The following is a 17,595-nucleotide window of genomic DNA, read 5'->3' on the forward strand; positions in this document are numbered from 1 at the left end:
ATAGGGAGATATGAAAGACCTTTATCCCCAAAAACACAACCACAAATCACTGGGCGAACAATAACAACAAAATCATACTTTAAAAAAAAGCCCTCAAAGAGCTATGGACATAAAGAAATCTAAAAGGACAACTTCAGAGGGAGGAGCTGCCACTAGATATAGTGTGTAGCATGAAGTACAGGTATACCTTGGAGGCATTGTGAGTTCAGTTCCAGACCACTACGATAAAGCAAATGGCAAAACGAGTCACACAAATATTTTTGGTTTCCCAGTGCAGATAAACATTATGTTTGCATTAAATTGTAGTTTATTAAGTGTACAATAGCATTGTGTCTAAAAATATATATAACTTAATTTAAAATACTTTATTATTAAACATTCTAATAATCATCTGAACCTTCAGTGCGCTGTAATAGCTTTGCTGATGAAGATTATGCCTCAACATTGATGGTTGCTTACTGATCGGGGTGGGAGTTACTGAAGGCTAAGGTAGCTGTGGAAATTTCTCAAAGTAACATGATGAAGTTTGACATATGAATTGACTCTTCCATTCACAGCAGCATGCAATGCTGTTTGATAGCATATTACCTACAGTAGAATGTCTTTCAAAATTAGAGTGAATCTCAAACCCTGCCACTGCTTTAACAGCTAAGTTTATATAATATTCTAAATCCTTTGTCATCATCTTGACAGTATTCACAGTATCTTTACCAGGATCAGACTCCATCTCAAGAAACCAGTCTTTGCTCATTCAAAGAAAGCAATTCCTCATCTGTTAAGTTTTATCATGAGATTACAGTAATTCAGTCATGTATTCAGGCTCCACTTTTTTTTTTTTTTTTGAGACAGAGTTTTGTTCCTGTTCCCCAGGCTGGAGGGCACTGGCACAATCTAGGCTCACTGCAACCTCTGTCTCCCAGGTTCAAGTGATTCCCCCACCTCAGCCTCCCAAGTTACTGGGATTACAGGTGCCTGCCACCATGTCCAGCTAATTTTTTTTTTGTATTTTTAGTGGAGATGGGGTTTCACCATGTTGACCAGGTTGGTCTTGAACTCCCAACCTCAGGTGATCCACCCGCCTCAGCCTCCCAAAGTGCTGGGATTACAGGCATAAGCCACCATGCCTGGCCCAGGCTCCACTTCTAATTCTCTTACTATTTCTACCACATCTGCAGTTCTTTCCTCCACTGAAGTCTTAAACCTTTCAACATCATCTATGAGGGTTGGAATCAACTTCTTCTTTTCTTTTCTTTTCCTTTCTTTTGTTTTCTCTTCCCTTTCTTTCCCTTCCCTTCCCTTCCCTTTCTTTTCTTTCTTTCTTTTTTTTTTTTTTTTTTGAGACGGGTTCTTGCTCTGTGACCCAGGCTGAAGTGCAGTGGCCTGACCTCCGCTAACTGCAACCTCTGCCTCCCGGATTCAGGTGATCCTCCTGTTTCAGCCTCCTGAGTAGCTGGGACTACAGGCACATGCCACCACACTCAGCTAATTTTTGTATTTTTAGTAGAGACAGGGTTTTACCAGGTTGGCCAGGCTGGTCTTGAACTCCTGACTTCAAGTGATCTGCCTGCCTCGGCCTCCCAAAGTGTTGGGATTATAGGCATGAGCCACCGCACCAGAATCAACTTCTTTCAAACTCTTGTTAATATTGTTATTTTGACCTCCTCCCATGAACAACAGATGTTCTTAATGGCATCTAGAATGGTGAATCCATTCCAGAAGATTTTCAGTTTACTTTGTTCAGATCTGTCAGAGGAGTCACTATCTATGACAGCTATAGCATTCTACAATATATTTCTTAAATAATAAGACTTGAAGTATTACTCCTTGATGGCTGTAGAATAGATGTTACGTTAGAAGACATGAGGACAATATTAATCTCCATGTACATCCTCATCAGAGCTGTTGGGTAACTAGATGCATTGTAAATGAGTGGTAATATTTTGCAGGGAATCCATTTTTCCAAGCAGTAGGCCTTAACAGTGGGCTTAAAATACTTAGTAAACTATGATATAAACAGATGTGCTGTCTTTCAGGCTTTGTTATTCCATTTATAGAGCACAGACAGAATAGAGTTAGCATAATTCTTAAGGGCCCTAGGATTTTCAGAATGATCCATGGTTGACTTCAACTTAAAGTCACCAGCTGCATTAGTCTCTAACAAGAGAGTCAGCCTGTTCTTTGAAGGTTTGCAGCCAGGCATTGACTTCTCCTTAGCTATGAAAGTCCTAGATGGCAGCTTCTTCTAATAGATAGCTCTTTCATCTGCATGGAAAATCTGTTGTTTAGTGCCACTTTCATCAGTGATCTTAGATCTTCTGGATGACTTGTTGCAGCCTTTACGTTAGCACTTGCTGCTTTACCTTGCACTTTTATGTTAGGGAGGCTGAGCGTGTTTCCTTAATCCTCACGAACCAACCTCTGCTAGCTTTAAACGTTTCTTCTGCAGATTCCTCACCTCTCTCAGCCTTCATAGAATTGAAGAGTTAAGGCCTTGCTTTCGATAAGATTTTGGCTTAAGAGAATGTTTTAGCTACCTGGATCTTGTATCCAGACTACTACAACTTTCTGTATATCAGCAATAAATCTGTTTAGCTTTCTTATCATTTGTGTGTTCACTGGAGCAGCACTTTTAATATCCTTCAAGAACTACTCGTTTGCATTGACAGCTTGGCTAACTGTTTGGCCTAAGAGGGCTAGCAGCACTAAAACTCAAAGACAAGTCTATAGAGCTTCAAACTGAAGCAACAAGAGAAAAAAAGAAAAATGACAGTTTAACAGAACTTCAAAGGCAGTGTTAAATAGTGAAACAAACTTTTTTTTGAGTGTCTGTTGGAAAGGAGAGAATGACAGATAAATATGTGAAAAAATATGGACTGAAATTCTCAAAATTGGATCAAAAATAGTAACCCATTGCTATAAGAACAGCTCAGAGAGCCCCAAGTAGAATAAAAGGAAAAAATGAAACCTAAAACAAAACTACCTTATAGTCAAGCTGACAAAAAGAAAAGCTGAGGAGAAAATGTTCAAATCAGTCAGAGGAGAAATCGATGCATATTGGAATCACAGGAGAACAATGTAAGAATGGAAGCTGACTTCTCTTTGGATACAATGGAGACCAAAGACAATGGAATATCCTTGGTCTCCATTGATTTTTTTTTTTTTTTTACTTTTTAAAGAATTGAAAGAAAACCAAAAATATCTCAATATAGAATTCTACATCCAGCATTAATGTACTTAATAATGAAGTCAAATTAAAGACATTTTTAAATGAGGAAAAGTTGAAAGAATGTTTTGCCAGCATATTTGCACTACAGGAAGTGCTGAAAGATGTTCTTCAAGCTAAGGGGAAATGATAACAGAAGGGAACCCAGGTCTACAATAAAAACTGAAGACCCTGAGAAAGGGTAACTAGGCAAACCAAAAATCTAATTTTATAAATTATTTTTAATGCATAATCAATATACAGTTAAACTATAAAAGACTACTGGATGTTTAATGCAAAAACAATAATTATGTAGAGTCTCTAATGTAAGTGGAAACAAAAGATATGCGAAAATAGCACAAAGGATGAAAAGGGATAAATGGAATTATGCTATTGTAAGAGTGCCCCATTGTGAAATGCCGTAGTATTATTTTAAGTTAGACTGTGATAAGTTAACCTTGCATATTGGAGTTGTACTGCTTCATAGAGTATCTACTGGCCATCTGTGGCAATTGAGCACTTGAAATGTGTCTGGTGAAACTGAGAAACTATATTTATAATTTTAATTAATTTAAATTTACATTAAAAACTGAAACAGTGTAACTATCCTCTTATGAAACACAAGGTTGTTGCTCTGGTAGGACTATCTTTCACTTTAATTGTTGTGATATGCTGTAGGTATAAAATTTATATCTAATTTCAAAGACTTAATATAAATGTACTTTTACAAGATAAAATACCTCGTTAATACTTTTATATTTGTTACATATTGAAATGATAATATTTGGGGTATATTGGGTTAAATGAAATACATTGTTAAATTAATATCTGTTTTTAAAATTTTGCTAGGAAGTTTAGGTATTCTGTATATATATATATATATGGCTCACATTGTAATTTTATTAGACAGCACTGCTCTAGAGGATTACTAAACTTATAGCACAAAATGATATAACTAAAAAGTCAAATAAAGGAGGGAAATTGGAATATTAAAAAATACCCATTTTTTTTCAAAATAATGGAGGAAAAAAGGAACAAGGGAACAGCTGGAATAAGTGAAGTAAATGAAATTAATGGAAGACAAATACCCAAATGGTGAACTTAAACATAATTTGCCAAAAGCTGCATGAAATATAAATAAAATATTTCATTTGTCAGATTGGATAAAAATGTGAGACTAACTGTATGCCATTCATGAGAGAAACAGTTTAAAGATATAGATTGAAGGCAAAAGGATGGAAGAGGATTGTATTTGTCTATTTTCACACTGCTATAAAGAAATACCTGGCCGGGCGCGGTGGCTCACGCCTGTAATGCCAGCATTTTGGGAGGCCAAGGCAGGCGGATCATGAGGTCAGGAGATCGAGACCATCCTGGCTAACACAGTGAAACCCTGTCTCTACTAAAAATACAAAAAAAATTAGCCAGGTTGGTGGTGGGCGCCTGTAGTCCCAGCTACTCAGGAAGCTGAGGCAGGAGAATGGTGTGAACCCGGGAGATGGAGCTTGCAGTGAGCCGAGATTGCACCACTGCACTTCAGCCTGGATGACAGAGCGAGACTCCATCTCAAAAAAAAAAAAAAAAAAAAAAAAGAAATACCTGAGACTGGGTAATTTATAAAGGAAAGAAGTTTAATTAACTCACAGTTCTGTATGACTGAGGAAGCCTCAGGAAACTTACAATCATGGTAGAAGGGGAAGCAAGCATGTCCTTCTTCACAAGGTGGAAGGGGAGAGAAGTGCAGAGCGAAGGGGAAAGAGCCCTTTATAAAACCATCAGATCTCTTAAGAACTCACTCACTATCAGGAGAACAGCATGGGGGAAACCACCCGTATCCAATCGCCTCCAACAAGGCCCCTCCCCCAACACGTAGGGACTACAATTCAGATTACAATTCAAGACGAAATTTGGGTGGGGACATAGCCAGACCATATCAAAGATATACCAGTTGAGAGCTTAAGAAAGCTGATGTGGTTTTATATAAATAGCAGACAAAATAGACATCAAAACCGAGAAGAATTAACAGAAATAAAGAAGTGTATTTCATATTAGTCAGTTTGTCAGGAAGATACCACAGTTCCCATATTTGTAGGCACCTAGTAAAAGAACTGCAAACTACATAAAGCAAAAATTTACGTAACTAAAGTGATATATAGAAAAATTCAGAATCATACTGGGATCTATCATTGTTTTTTCAGTAATTTATAGAAAAGTAGAATAAGTAAACTGCACAAATGCAGTAAGAGAAGTGATGTAGAATGAAGAGGGATGGAATTTGCAAATTGCGATATTCTCAAAGGTCACCAGCCACTATCATTTAAAAATTCTAAGGACCTATTTTGTTAATATAACTTATATTATTTTAGCTTTTGTGATAATTACATATTGAACTTAAGCTTTTATGATCAACAAATATTTCTAATTTCTTTTTCCATGTGCTCTGTTAAACCACATTTGTACCAATTATATTGGGGAAAACAATTTGAAGAGAACAAATGTTGTTATTACTATTAGCAGTTTGAATTATATTTTTCCTGATTATTGTCTGTGTACTTAAATATAAGTATTTAGAAATAATTTATAAATGTAATTCCTCAATACCCTTTTTAAAGCTTATAGAATATCTTAGCGATCTTTTGATGTTACTATATAATGATGTATCGCTGTTTTATTGTTATCTCCTAGTATGGATGTTTTATAATTTGCTTAGCAATTTATCTGTAATTGGATCATTAGGTTATTTCTAGATTTTCACAGTAACAATGTTGCGATGAAAATGTGTTTTGCACTATTTTTCATAGGTATATGTATTTTTCCCTAGAGTTGATCGGAGCAAAGTGGAATGGTATATAATTTAAAGTTTTATAATTTAAAGTTTCTTATGTATGCCCAAATTTTTTCACAAAACTAGCTTAACAATTTCTGCTCCTATAAATAGAATGCAAGAATAACATCAACGTTTTCCTAATCTTACGGTGATTTGGGGCATTTTTTCATGTATTTGCAGGCTGTTTGATTGAATGTTCTTTTCTGTGAATTACTTGTTCTTATCCTTTGCTCACTTTTCTATTGTATTGCTTGCCTTTTTCTTACTCATTTGAGGGAGATTTTTAAATGTGCATTTGGATAATCAACCTTTGTTGTATGCATGACAATTGTTTTCTCCATGCCTTTTTCTTGTCCTTAACATATTTATTAGAAATTTCTTGTTGGTAGTGTCATCATTACCCTGTATCTTTTCAGCTTTGTCTCCCAGGACTGCTCACAGGATTTTCTGAGCATTTGTGTGTAGAAAGTGCTCGGAAAGCAAATGGCTTTCTCTGGGCATCCCCTTGCTTCTTTTGGACCATGTGTTAAAGGCAAATGTTGCCTGAGTTGAGTCAGTGTTTCTGCAGTCAGTGATGTTTTAATCAGAGCAATTGGCTTGACTCAAGCCTGGTGACATCTGCTGATTGCTGGCTGGTCAGTAACATTTACCATAGAAAGTGATGGCCATGGATCTCCTTCACTCCTCTGGGAGGGGTGGATGGGCAGTCATCCCCAGCTCTGTGTGGCATCCTCAAGCCCTAACAGTTGTTAGCTCCATGCAGTCCCCACTAACTAGAGACTGGGTTTTATCAGCATGTTCTACCCCACATGGATCCTTTTAAAAGAAAGTGACTGTCAGAACTTGGCACCTTGGGATACCAATTTTGGCTTTTGGCAGAAGTCTCAGAAAGTCTTAGGCTTTAAGACTAAGTGGTCTTCTTGGAAAGATCTCAAGCTCGGCCCTGTTGGACACGGCAAACACATACAAAACAACTGTTTGTTCAAATAGAAAATGGGGGAAACATTACAGAATCTCAAATATGCCACTATTCAACTTCTAAAATATTTTTATATATAAGAAATTCATGAACACAGTCTCATGTTAAAAAGTAACATCAGAATGGAAAAGAAGTCGCATGCCATTCTTGCCTCATCAAGCCTATGCCTCTCTCCAGATGTAATCACAGGTCAAAGTCAGGTCGTATCTTTCTAGACACAAGTGCTCTTTAAACAGTGCTCATATTGTACCTATTGTTCTGTAGCTTCATTCTTCACACTTCTTTCATATCTTTCATAAGTGACGTACATTTCCATGCATTGGACCTGTCTCTTGCCATCTGGGGATGGGTTTAGTCAGAGGGACAGGCCAGTCACAGGTGTTACATACTATACTGTGTGCAATGTGGAGGGAAGCAGGGGATGGCAAGAGATACATAACCTTTGGCTGAGAAGAGAAGTGGGACAGTGAGGACCTCCTGGAGCAAATGACATCTGGGTGATCCCTGACAGATGTATAGGAAGTGGCTGTGGTAGGTTGATGATGGGCTCCACAAAAGATACCCAGGTCCCAACCCCTCAGAACCTGTAAATGTTACTATATATGGCAAGAAGGGCTTACAGTTGTGATTAAATAAGGATCTTGAGATGGGGAGGTTATCCTGGATTATCTTGGTGAATCTACATGCAATCACAAGTGTCCTTATAAGAAGAAGAAGGGAGATTTGAGATACAAGAAGGCAATGTGACCACTGAAGCAAAAGGCTTGGCTACTTTGAAGATGGAGGAAGGGACCAGGAGCCAAGGAATGCAAAGGATGCTCCTCTAAAATTTGGAAAAGGCAAAAAAGGAAAAGAAGGAGAGAAAGAGAGAAAGGGAGGAAGGGAGGAAGGAAGAAAGATTCTTTGAGCTTCTGGCGGGAGCAGAGCCCTGCCAACACCTTCGTTTCAGCCTAGTGAAACCAGATCTTCCAGAACTGTAAGAAAATACGTAAACACACGAGCCACCAAATTTGTTGTCATTGGCTAGAGTGGCTTGGAAACTAATAATAGCCAAGTAGAGAAATTCCTTTAAAAGAATAATCCTGTAAGTTTTCTGGTAAGAGAACAGGAACATGTTGGAACAAAGTGGAGGGATAAAGCAAAGAGAGTGTAGACTGGCGATGTAAGCAGGGGCCAGATCACACAGAGCCTGCAGGGCACATCCAGCAGATTTATTTTATATCGACAGCAATAGGGAGCAAGAGATGACTTTTGAGCAGGGGAACAAGCAGACTGTAGTGTTGGGGAGATCACCAGTGGACTCTCCTTGAGACTGCTACAAAAGAAGAAACAGAATTTGGTCATCTAGATGGCAACTCTTCATTTTCCTAACTTTTTTTTTTTTTTGAGACAGTCTTATTATGTCACCCTGGCTGGAGTGCAGTGGTGCTATCTTGGCTCACTGCAACTCCTGCCTCCCAGGCTCAAGGAGTTCTTATGCCTCAGCCTCCTGAGTAGCCGAGACTACAGGTACATGCCACCATGCCTGGTTTGTGTGTGTGTGTGTGTGTGTGTGTGTGTGTGTATGTGTGTGTGTGTGTTGTGTGTGTATTTTTAGTAGAAATGGAGTTTTGCCATGTTGCCCAGGCTGGCCTCGAACTCCTCAGCTCAGGGCAATCTGCCTGCCTCGGCCTCCCAAGGTATTAGGATTACAGGTGTGAGCCACCCCACCTGGCCCATTTTCCTACCTTTTTACTCCCATTGCATTAAACATTTTCCCCTGCCATCCAAAACTGAGGTCCCTCTCCCTCCTTAAAAGAACTGAGCTCAGCTGGGCACGGTGGCTCACGCCTGTAATCCCAGCACTTTGGGAGGCCGAGATAGGCAGATCATGAGGTCAGAAGTTTCAGACCAGCCTGGCCAACATGATGAAACCCCATCTCTACTAAAAATACAAAAATTAGCTGGGCGTGGTGGAGGGCACCTGTAATCCCAGCTACTCAGGAGGCTGAGGCAGGAGAATTGCCTGAACCCAGGAGGCGGAGTTTGCAGTGAGCTGAGATTGTGCCATTGCACTCCAGCCTGGGTGACAGGGCAAGACTCCATCTCAAAAACGACAGCAACAAAACAAACAAACAAAAAAAACAAAACTGAGTTCTCCTCAGACAAAACTAAATAACTGTATCTTCAAGTCTGTGGGTAGGTCATTCCTTCTTGGGTTTCCAGGGTGGCTGTTTGAGTAGCAGTAAACAGAGGGAGCGTCCTGAGCTGGCTGTGGCCCAGAGTAGGCTACAAAGAGGAAACAGAGTTGAAACCACTTTGCTTCATCTAATCTAGACCCACGATGTCCCTGAGCCAGCTGCTGACTGAGGACAAGGGGGTAGAGAGACATGTCCCCATTCCCAAGGCCCAGAGAATGACAGTCTATCACTGGTGCTCAGACTCCCTTTCAGGGCTGGAGTCCTGAGTAGAAAAAGCACTGCAGGTATCACTGTTTTGTAAGAATTGTGATGTTTGCCCCTAGCAAATTTCTGAATTTCTGTAATGATTAAAGCAGACAGTCACCAAATCACTCAGTAGGAGAGAAAGATAAAGATAGCCTTCAGGGTTAGGTAAAATAATAAAAATACACTTGAGTAGGAGGCCTGTCAAGGTGATAGGAGATTTTCTGTTCTCACTTTAACAGTAGCGGTTGACCAGAGGAAGCAGGACTGTGGGAGATGGGAGGCTTTCTGTTACTGGGGCTGCTCTCTCAAAAGGAGGTGGGAGTCACCATGAGTAAGCAGGGCTGCTATTGTGGTGAAAGAGTCAATGGGCTTCCTATGCCTTTGAAGTCCTCCATCCCATTTTTTCTTGCACCAACATGTCCTACCTAAGAAGTCATCAAGACCAGTGCTGAACAGAGACCATCATGCTGAGTCTACTCCAGAGAGCAATAACTCAGTTCACATGGGTGTTTATGATTACGGTAGTAGCCATCGATTCATTCTGCCCATATAGAATCATCCTCCCATTCCCTGCCCCCACCCAACAATAGCACATTGTTTTTTCCTGCAGATTCACCTCTTCCCTACTCTCAATGTGTGTGGTTTGGTGGTTGTCCTCCATCTCTAGATTTCATTGTGGAGCTGAGACTGAAGCCAGACCCTTTGGGGTATGCTATCACTCAAACTTAGAGATTTCAACAAGCATTGGCAAGTGACTTGAGGTGATCCAAATGGAACCATCTACAGGTTTTGCTGTAACTTACAGAAAATAAGGACACTGCTCTTTGGGGATTACTGAAAGGATAGGATGTACATTTGGAACAACTGCTGGCCATCTTGCCCCACCAAGGAGAGAGCCTGGCTGAGACTAGAACCAAGATCCAAGAAAGATTAACCAAGAAGTGAAGATCTAGATTCTAGATGAATCCCATCTAAACACCTGGATCTAGCTGTGCCTGGAGCTTGATACTCCCAGTAATATCTATTTTGTTTAAGCCAATTTGAGTTGAATTTCTTTCCCCTGCAATTGTAGGAGACTACTTCACGTTTATCATCACACCATTATATTTAGTAGTTTTAATTTAGTGAGTAGTTATTATGTTTGCAGTCTTTACTAAGCAAAAATCCTTTTAAAAATCCTTTTTATCTTTTATAAAAAAAGATAAACTAGGGAATGGCAAGATTTGGAGGGACTGCGAGAACATCTAGTCCAGGGGTTCATGCACAGGACCTATGGACGCCTGAATAATCCCTGCACATTTCAGGGCCTTTTAGCCTCTGGCTTTTTATGCAGACCATGAGCACTGGATTTTGTCCTGTTTAGAGAGCCCAAAACTCTTATCAGATCCTCAATGGTTTGTGTTCCTAGAACCTCTTCTTTATACCACACAGAATCTTCCCACTGTGATAGGAAGGTCAGATTCCAGTTCTTGCTCCTCCACTGAGGGACCCTGGGGTATTTACTTGCTTCTTCTTAAAATCAGACACAGGGCTATATGGAACTGAGTTGATGATTCCCACGCAGATTTTACAAAAAGAAGGGACTTCACGTCAATTTCTCCTTTGTGGTGGCTGCTTCGGGCTTTGCTCCTAATGCTGACTTCCACCCCAACTTTTCTGAGCCTCAGTTTCCTCCAATAAAAAAAAGAGATTTAAAATGACAGCCCTGCTTGCTTTACAGAGGGTCATGGGGATGAGCTGAGGGCAGGATTGTGAAATGTCCTGGGGCTTTAGCCTCGTGTCCTGGCCCCATCTCTGCCTGCTGTCTACCTTGCAAGGTGCTTGCTGCTTCTAGGCTGGTCTGTGAGTCCGAGATGTCGGCTTACTTTCCATGTTCACCAGCAGCATTGCTGACATCCTGACTGGCTTATGTATACCAGAACCTGTTCATCAAGCTGGCGTATATAATTCTTAACAAACACATTAAGAAAACGTTCTGAATGTCACTTGCGGAGCAAATGAACAGAAATAGATGGGCCATCTGATACAGAGAGATCTTTTCTTAGCTGGCAGATTTTATTTCTACTCACACGAGGTTGAGGCCTCCAGAATGAGTTTGTTCATTAATGCATTTACTCAGTTACGCACTTGAATGAATACTGAGGAGCTACTCTGTGCTCAGCACTGTGATAGGTGCTGGGAGGACAGCGGGGTGTGAATGACAAACAGTGGCATATTCTTATCTTCAAGGTGCTCACCTTCCAGTGATGGGGAGAGACATTCAAACCAAGATTGCAGTCCACTGTGGTGGGTGATGAGACACAGGTCAGAAAAATGTGGCCAGAAGACAGAAGAGGAAACTGACTACATTCTAGGGGGACATCTGGGCAAGCTTCAGAAAGGAAGAGACATTTGATCTAGGTTTTGAAGGATGAGGGAGAGCTTGCCAGGCAGAAGAGTACCACTAGGGAATGTATTTGAGTCACACAGCACCAAAGTATGTTAGCAGTGGCAAATTCCTATGGGTCTGCAGCAACCTCAATTCTAGACTCTTCAGAAAGAAAGAAACAGAGGCAAGGTTTAGAGCAGGAGTAAAAGTTTATCAAAAAGTTTGAAAGCATAGGCCAGGTGCGGTGGCTCATGCCAGTAATCCCAACACTTTGGGAGGCCGAGGCAGGCAAATCACCCGAGTTCACGAGTTGGAGACCACCCTGGTCAACATAAACCTCATCTCTGCTATAAATACAAACAGCCTTGTGTGGTGGCTTGTGCCTATAATCCCAGCTTTTCGGGAGTCTGAGGCAGGAGAATTGCTTGAACCCAGGAGGTGGAGGTTGCAGTGAGCTGAGATCGTGCCACTGCACTCCAGCCTGGGCAACAAGAGCAGAACTCCATCTCAAACAATCAATCAATCAATCAATCAATCAATCAATAAAGTTTTAGAGCAGGAACAAAAGGAAGTACACTTAGAAGAGCGTAAAGTGGGCAACTTGAGAGATTCAAGTGCGTAATTTGACCTTTGACTTGGGGTTTTATACATTGGCATGCTTCTGGTGGGGGGTCACATCCCTTCTCCCCTGTGTTTTCCCTCGGTGGGCTCTCTGCATGCACAGTGGCCTGCTAGCGCTTGGGAGGGGCCTCAAGCACAGTGTGTTTCCTGAAGTGCACCTGCTCACTTGCGGCATTTTCCCCTTATTGAGTGTTCCTAGAGGAAGGTCATATGCCAGTTAAACTCTGCCATTTTGCCTCTTAGTGCACATGCTTGAGCATACTCACTCAGTTCCTGAGATCTTATCAGAAAGCTGCTAATCACCAGTTTTAAGGGTTTTCTATCTGTTGGGAGACTGCCTTACCCTGGTGCTGGTGGCAACAAATTTTTGTTTTAGAGACAATTTAACAACCACCTGATCATCACCTAATGGTGGTGTGACATTCCTGGTGGGGGTGGTGGTGGTAGGGAACTTTCCTACCCTGCTCATGTCTGACTAACTACCTACTGTAGCAGTGGGAGAGTCTGTCTGGGAAAGAGGAGGCATGCACATGAGCTGTAGTGCTGTAAAGGTGCAATGAAATCAGAGGCTTCTAGGGCTGGGTACCTGTGGTGCTGCAGGGGAGTGGGCCAAGCTAGAGTTGGGAGGTGACTGGGCACTGGTGACCCAGGACTGTAATATGCCTCCTGGAGTGGTTCCTGCATTCTCTGGGCCCATGGTGTTTTTTATTTGTTTTGTTTTGTTTTCTTTTCCCAAGCAAGCAAGTGATACGCTTAAATGTGTTTTAAGGGAGAGGGAGGGGAAATAAAATATTGGATGTAGAAGCAAAAAAGAATGAAGAAATCCAGAATGTCCCTAAAGCAGTGGCTGTCAACCCTGCATGATAGAATCACCAGGAGACCATTTAAGAAGACCTGTTTCTGACCTCCCTTCACGCCTATTGAATCACAAGGGTTCTGGCGGTGGTGGCAACTTCAAGTGATTGGGATAAGCAGTCAAGGTTGAGAACCACTGCTCTAGGGCTTCTTGGATACAGATTACACAGGGCTGTGTTGAATACATATTACAGGGCACCGTGGACCAGAGAGGCTGAATGAATGGGCCTCTGATTTTTAAAAATAAACTTTAAATTTTAGAACAATTTTAGATTTACAGAAAAATTGTGAAATAGTACAGTTTCCATATGCCTCACATGCAGTTTCCCCAGTTACTAACTTAAGTTGTTACTGTACTGTGGTACATTTGTCACAATGAACAAACAAATATCAATACATGATTATTAACTAAAGTCCATGCTTTATTCAAATTGCCTTAGTTTTTACCTAACATCCTTTTTCTGTACCAGGATCCTGTCCAGGACACCGCATGACATGTAGTTGTGACATCTCCTTGGCTGTGACTCTTTCTCAGACTTGCCTTGATCTTGATGACCTTCCCCATTTTGAGGAGTTTTGAGGAGTTATTTTGAAGAATGTCTCACAATGGAAATGTGTCTGATGTTTTTCTCATGATTAAACTGGGGCTATGGACTTTTGTAGGGAAAACCACAGAAGTAAATGCCGTTCTCATCACATCATATCAAGGGCACATACTGTCAACATGATATGTCACTGTTGATGTTGACTTTGATCACCTGGCTGAGGTAATGTTCATCAAGTTTCTTCACTGCAGTTATTCTTTTGTTCTTCTTTTCTCACTCTTTGAAAGAAATTCACTATCTGTAGCCCACACTGAAAGAATGGGAGTTACGCTCTACTTCCTGAAGGGTGGAGTAGCTATGTAAATTATTTGGAATTCTTCTGTATCAAAAGTTTGTCTATTCTCCTCTGTTTATTTATTTGTTTAATCATTTATTTATATTGATATGGACACATGGCTGTTATATTATTTATTTTTAATTAATTTTTAACTTTTTATTTATGTTTAACCTTTAGGTGATACCAATACTATTTTGTTGCTGAAATTGTTTTGACTTTGGCCATTGGGAGCACTTTCAGTTGACTCTGTATCTCTTTAACATAACTCTGTTACTGTGGGATTGTTGTATTAGTCTGTTCTCATGCTGCTAATAAAAATATACTTGAGACTGGGTAATTTATAAAAGAAGATGTTTAACTGACTCGCAGTTCAGCTTGGCTGGGGAGGACTCAGGAAACTTACAATTTTGGTGGAAGGGGAAGCAAACTCATCCTTCTTCACATGGCAGCAGCAAGGAGAAGTGCTAAGCAAAAGGGGGGAAAGTCTCTTATAAAAACCATCAGATCTCGTGAGAACTCCCTCACTATCATGAGAACAGCATGAGGGTAACTGCCCCATGATTAAATTACCCCCTACCAGGTCCCTACCAGGACACATGGGGATTATGGGAACTACAATTGAAGATGAAACGTGGGTGGGGGCACAGCCAAACCATATCATTCACTTTATTTATTTTTTCTTAGTACTTCCTTACTTTCTGGCACTACAGGGAGCTTAGGCTCATTTTGTATACTTCCTGCTCCCATTCTAGAATCCTTGTACTGGAAATCATCCTGGTATTAGAAATCGTCATCTGGGTGCTAGGTGTGCTCATTGCTACTGGAGTATTGTTGCTTTTAATAGGTCTACAGTTTGTAAGATTTAATGTTTAATCAGCATTGTAGAGGTATACTTCACATCCAGTAAAATACACCCATTTTAAGTGTACGTTTTCATGAGTTTTGGCAAATTTATAAAGCCATGTTGCCACCACTACAGTCAAGTTGGAACACGTTCCCACATTCTTATGCCACTTCCCATTCACTCTCCACACCACTGTCATTGCCCAGGCAAATACTGATGTGTTTTCTGTCACTGTAGATTAAAGTTGTCTTTTCTAGAGTTTCACATGACCGGAAACATACAGTATGTACTTTTACGTCTGGTTTCTTTGGCTCACCATAATGCTTTTGAGATTCATGTGTGTTGTGTGTATCAGTTGGTCATCTTTTTTTTCTAATTGCTGAATGATACTCTTTTGTATGGATACGCCATATGTTGTTTATCCATTCACCTGTTGATGGACATTTAGGTATTTTCTATTTTTTGACTAATAAGAATAAACAGACTTCATTTCAACCAGCATTCCCAGTGACTCTGATGTTAAGGGTCTGAGGAACTCCTCTTGAGAACAGTTTTAATGTTATTTTGGAGGAGAATCCCTTCTGATATCTCTCATTTTGTCATACTTGTTTTGCTAGCTTAGGTTCTTCCTTAAACCCGGATCACATACTGAGAAGATACAGCTTTTGTCTTCTGTTAACCCATCTGTGATTTAGATGGTTTCATCCGACCTCTCCCTGGGTCTGAGATACTTTGACAAAGACTGCAGTCAGTCTTTGAAACTTCATATTTCTTCCAAGTTCCTTGAGTGTTTTCTCTGTGCTCGAGACTATGTCTGTAGATTCTCCAACCAGCCTGAGAATTTCCTTTGTACTTTTCTTTCTTTCTTTCCCCCTCCTGTGAAAGAAATCATGTCAAACTAAAGTTATGTTTTTCTTTTTCTGAAACAGTGGGCACAGGCATATACTCCCCTTTTGTGGCACATGTTTTATTACTGAACTCAGAGGGAAAATAAACCACTTTACTTCTTAACAATAGAGAACAGAAAGTTACAAGAGCAACAGAAGATGCCTGGATTCTTGTCTTGTTCATCGTGCATCCCATTTTCTCATTTTCTTCCTGTTTCTTTCCATGGTCCTTTACCACTTCTATACATTTACACCACATAAGCCATCGTAAAACATAACCTCCAAATATAAAAGTTTATTTCTCATTCATGTCAAGCTCCAATGCAAGTTTTCCTGGTTGAACAACTTTCTTCCAAGTGGTGATTCTAGGGCTCCGGCTCCTTCTGTCTGTGGTTCTGCTATCTTTCCTACCTTGGTGATTCTCAAGTTACCATGGGGGCACTCTTCGTTCAACACTGCCGAAAGGGCAAAAAGCATGGAGCAGCCATGCAGGAAGTTTCTATGTGCCAGGCCTGGAAGCAGCTCATGTCACTTCTGGTCATACTCCATGGGCCAGAACTCAGTCCTGGGCCAACCCTGACTGCTCTGTGCCTAATGGAAGGCTCTCTGCCCAAGAGAAAAAGGAAACATTGGCCACAATTTATGGTGATGATTCTATTTGAGTCTTACCCTTGGGGCTCTCACTAAGCACCTGTGCAACACAGGGTTGGGCGGCTAAGCATTTTTTCTTGAGTATTTTCTCAGCTCTTGGGATCAACTCTTGCCTCCAGCTCCTTTAGGGAAAAATCATGAAAAAAGAGTCACTGAAATGTAAGCTTTGTAGGATAACATCTTTTCTCCTTTAGTCTCTATCGAATCCCTAATATATAGCACAGTTCGTGGCATTACATGGGTGCTCAATAAATATTTGTTGAATGGATTTTTAGAAAATAAACATGAGTTAAAGTTTTGTCTTGACTTGGTGCCCCTGGAGCATGTGTAGGCTACCAGCAGGTGGCAGTGTGGTTTGAAATGCGCAGGCTGGAGCAGGGCGGAAGAACTGACTGGTGTCCCAGCTCCAGCTGGGCTGTGAGTGCCAGGTCTGGGGTCATAGACTCAAGAGGCAGCATGAGTGTGACAGAGTAGCATCGCTGGACGTTGACCATGTACAGGGTCTCCCAACTCTAAAGTTGGAAGGATTGCTATCCTTACTCTGCACATGAGGATACTGATTCGTGGAGCTGTTAAATAACTTGCCAAAGGTCCCCAAAGTGAGTAGCCAGAAAAGGGCAGAGTCAGGATTTGAATCTGGGTAGTGTGACTCGGAAGCTCGTAGCTCTTAACCATCATGCTACAATGCCAAGTAGGCAGATAGGGAAATTACCCAACCTGGGGAAAAACCTGTCCATGTGCAGGTCAAGGTGGCTTTCCTGGGCATCAAGAGACCAGGCAAGGAGCCTGGGAACACAGGGTTGAGGGCATAGTCACAGAGCAGGCCAGTCCTTCTGATGAGGCACCTGGTGGAGGGTCTGAGGGTAGAGCAGAGGCCTCCAGCTGGCTTGGCATCAGGCACTACAAGGAGGGCAGCAGTGCCAGGCAGGGACAGATTCGTGGGTGTGTGTTGGAGGGATAGCCACAAATGACTGGAGCTGGGAACATGCCAGAAATGCTAAGAAGGAGACTTCAGCCCTGTGAAAGGGTTGGCTCATTGTTTCCAAACCACAC

The 17,595-nt window shown here is 41.1% G+C and overlaps 1 protein-coding gene across 7 annotated transcripts in view; it reads right to left on the minus strand.

The window, feature by feature from the left end:
• MPHOSPH6 (M-phase phosphoprotein 6) overlaps positions 1 to 17,595 on the minus strand; it is a 1,084,238-nt gene that overhangs the window by 194,476 nt on the left and 872,167 nt on the right. Inside the window, exon 1 of one of the 7 annotated variants that reach the window (XM_050775059.1) lies at positions 6,531 to 6,534. The exons of the other annotated variants lie outside the window; for them this stretch is intronic. The gene's annotated coding sequence lies outside the window, so the exon portion shown is untranslated. Of the gene's footprint in view, positions 1 to 6,530; positions 6,535 to 17,595 lie in introns of those variants that run through there. 7 annotated transcript variants of the gene reach the window in all.

This window comes from Macaca thibetana, chromosome 20, assembly GCF_024542745.1.
Source record: "Macaca thibetana thibetana isolate TM-01 chromosome 20, ASM2454274v1, whole genome shotgun sequence".
NCBI classification, from domain to species: domain Eukaryota; kingdom Metazoa; phylum Chordata; class Mammalia; order Primates; family Cercopithecidae; genus Macaca; species Macaca thibetana.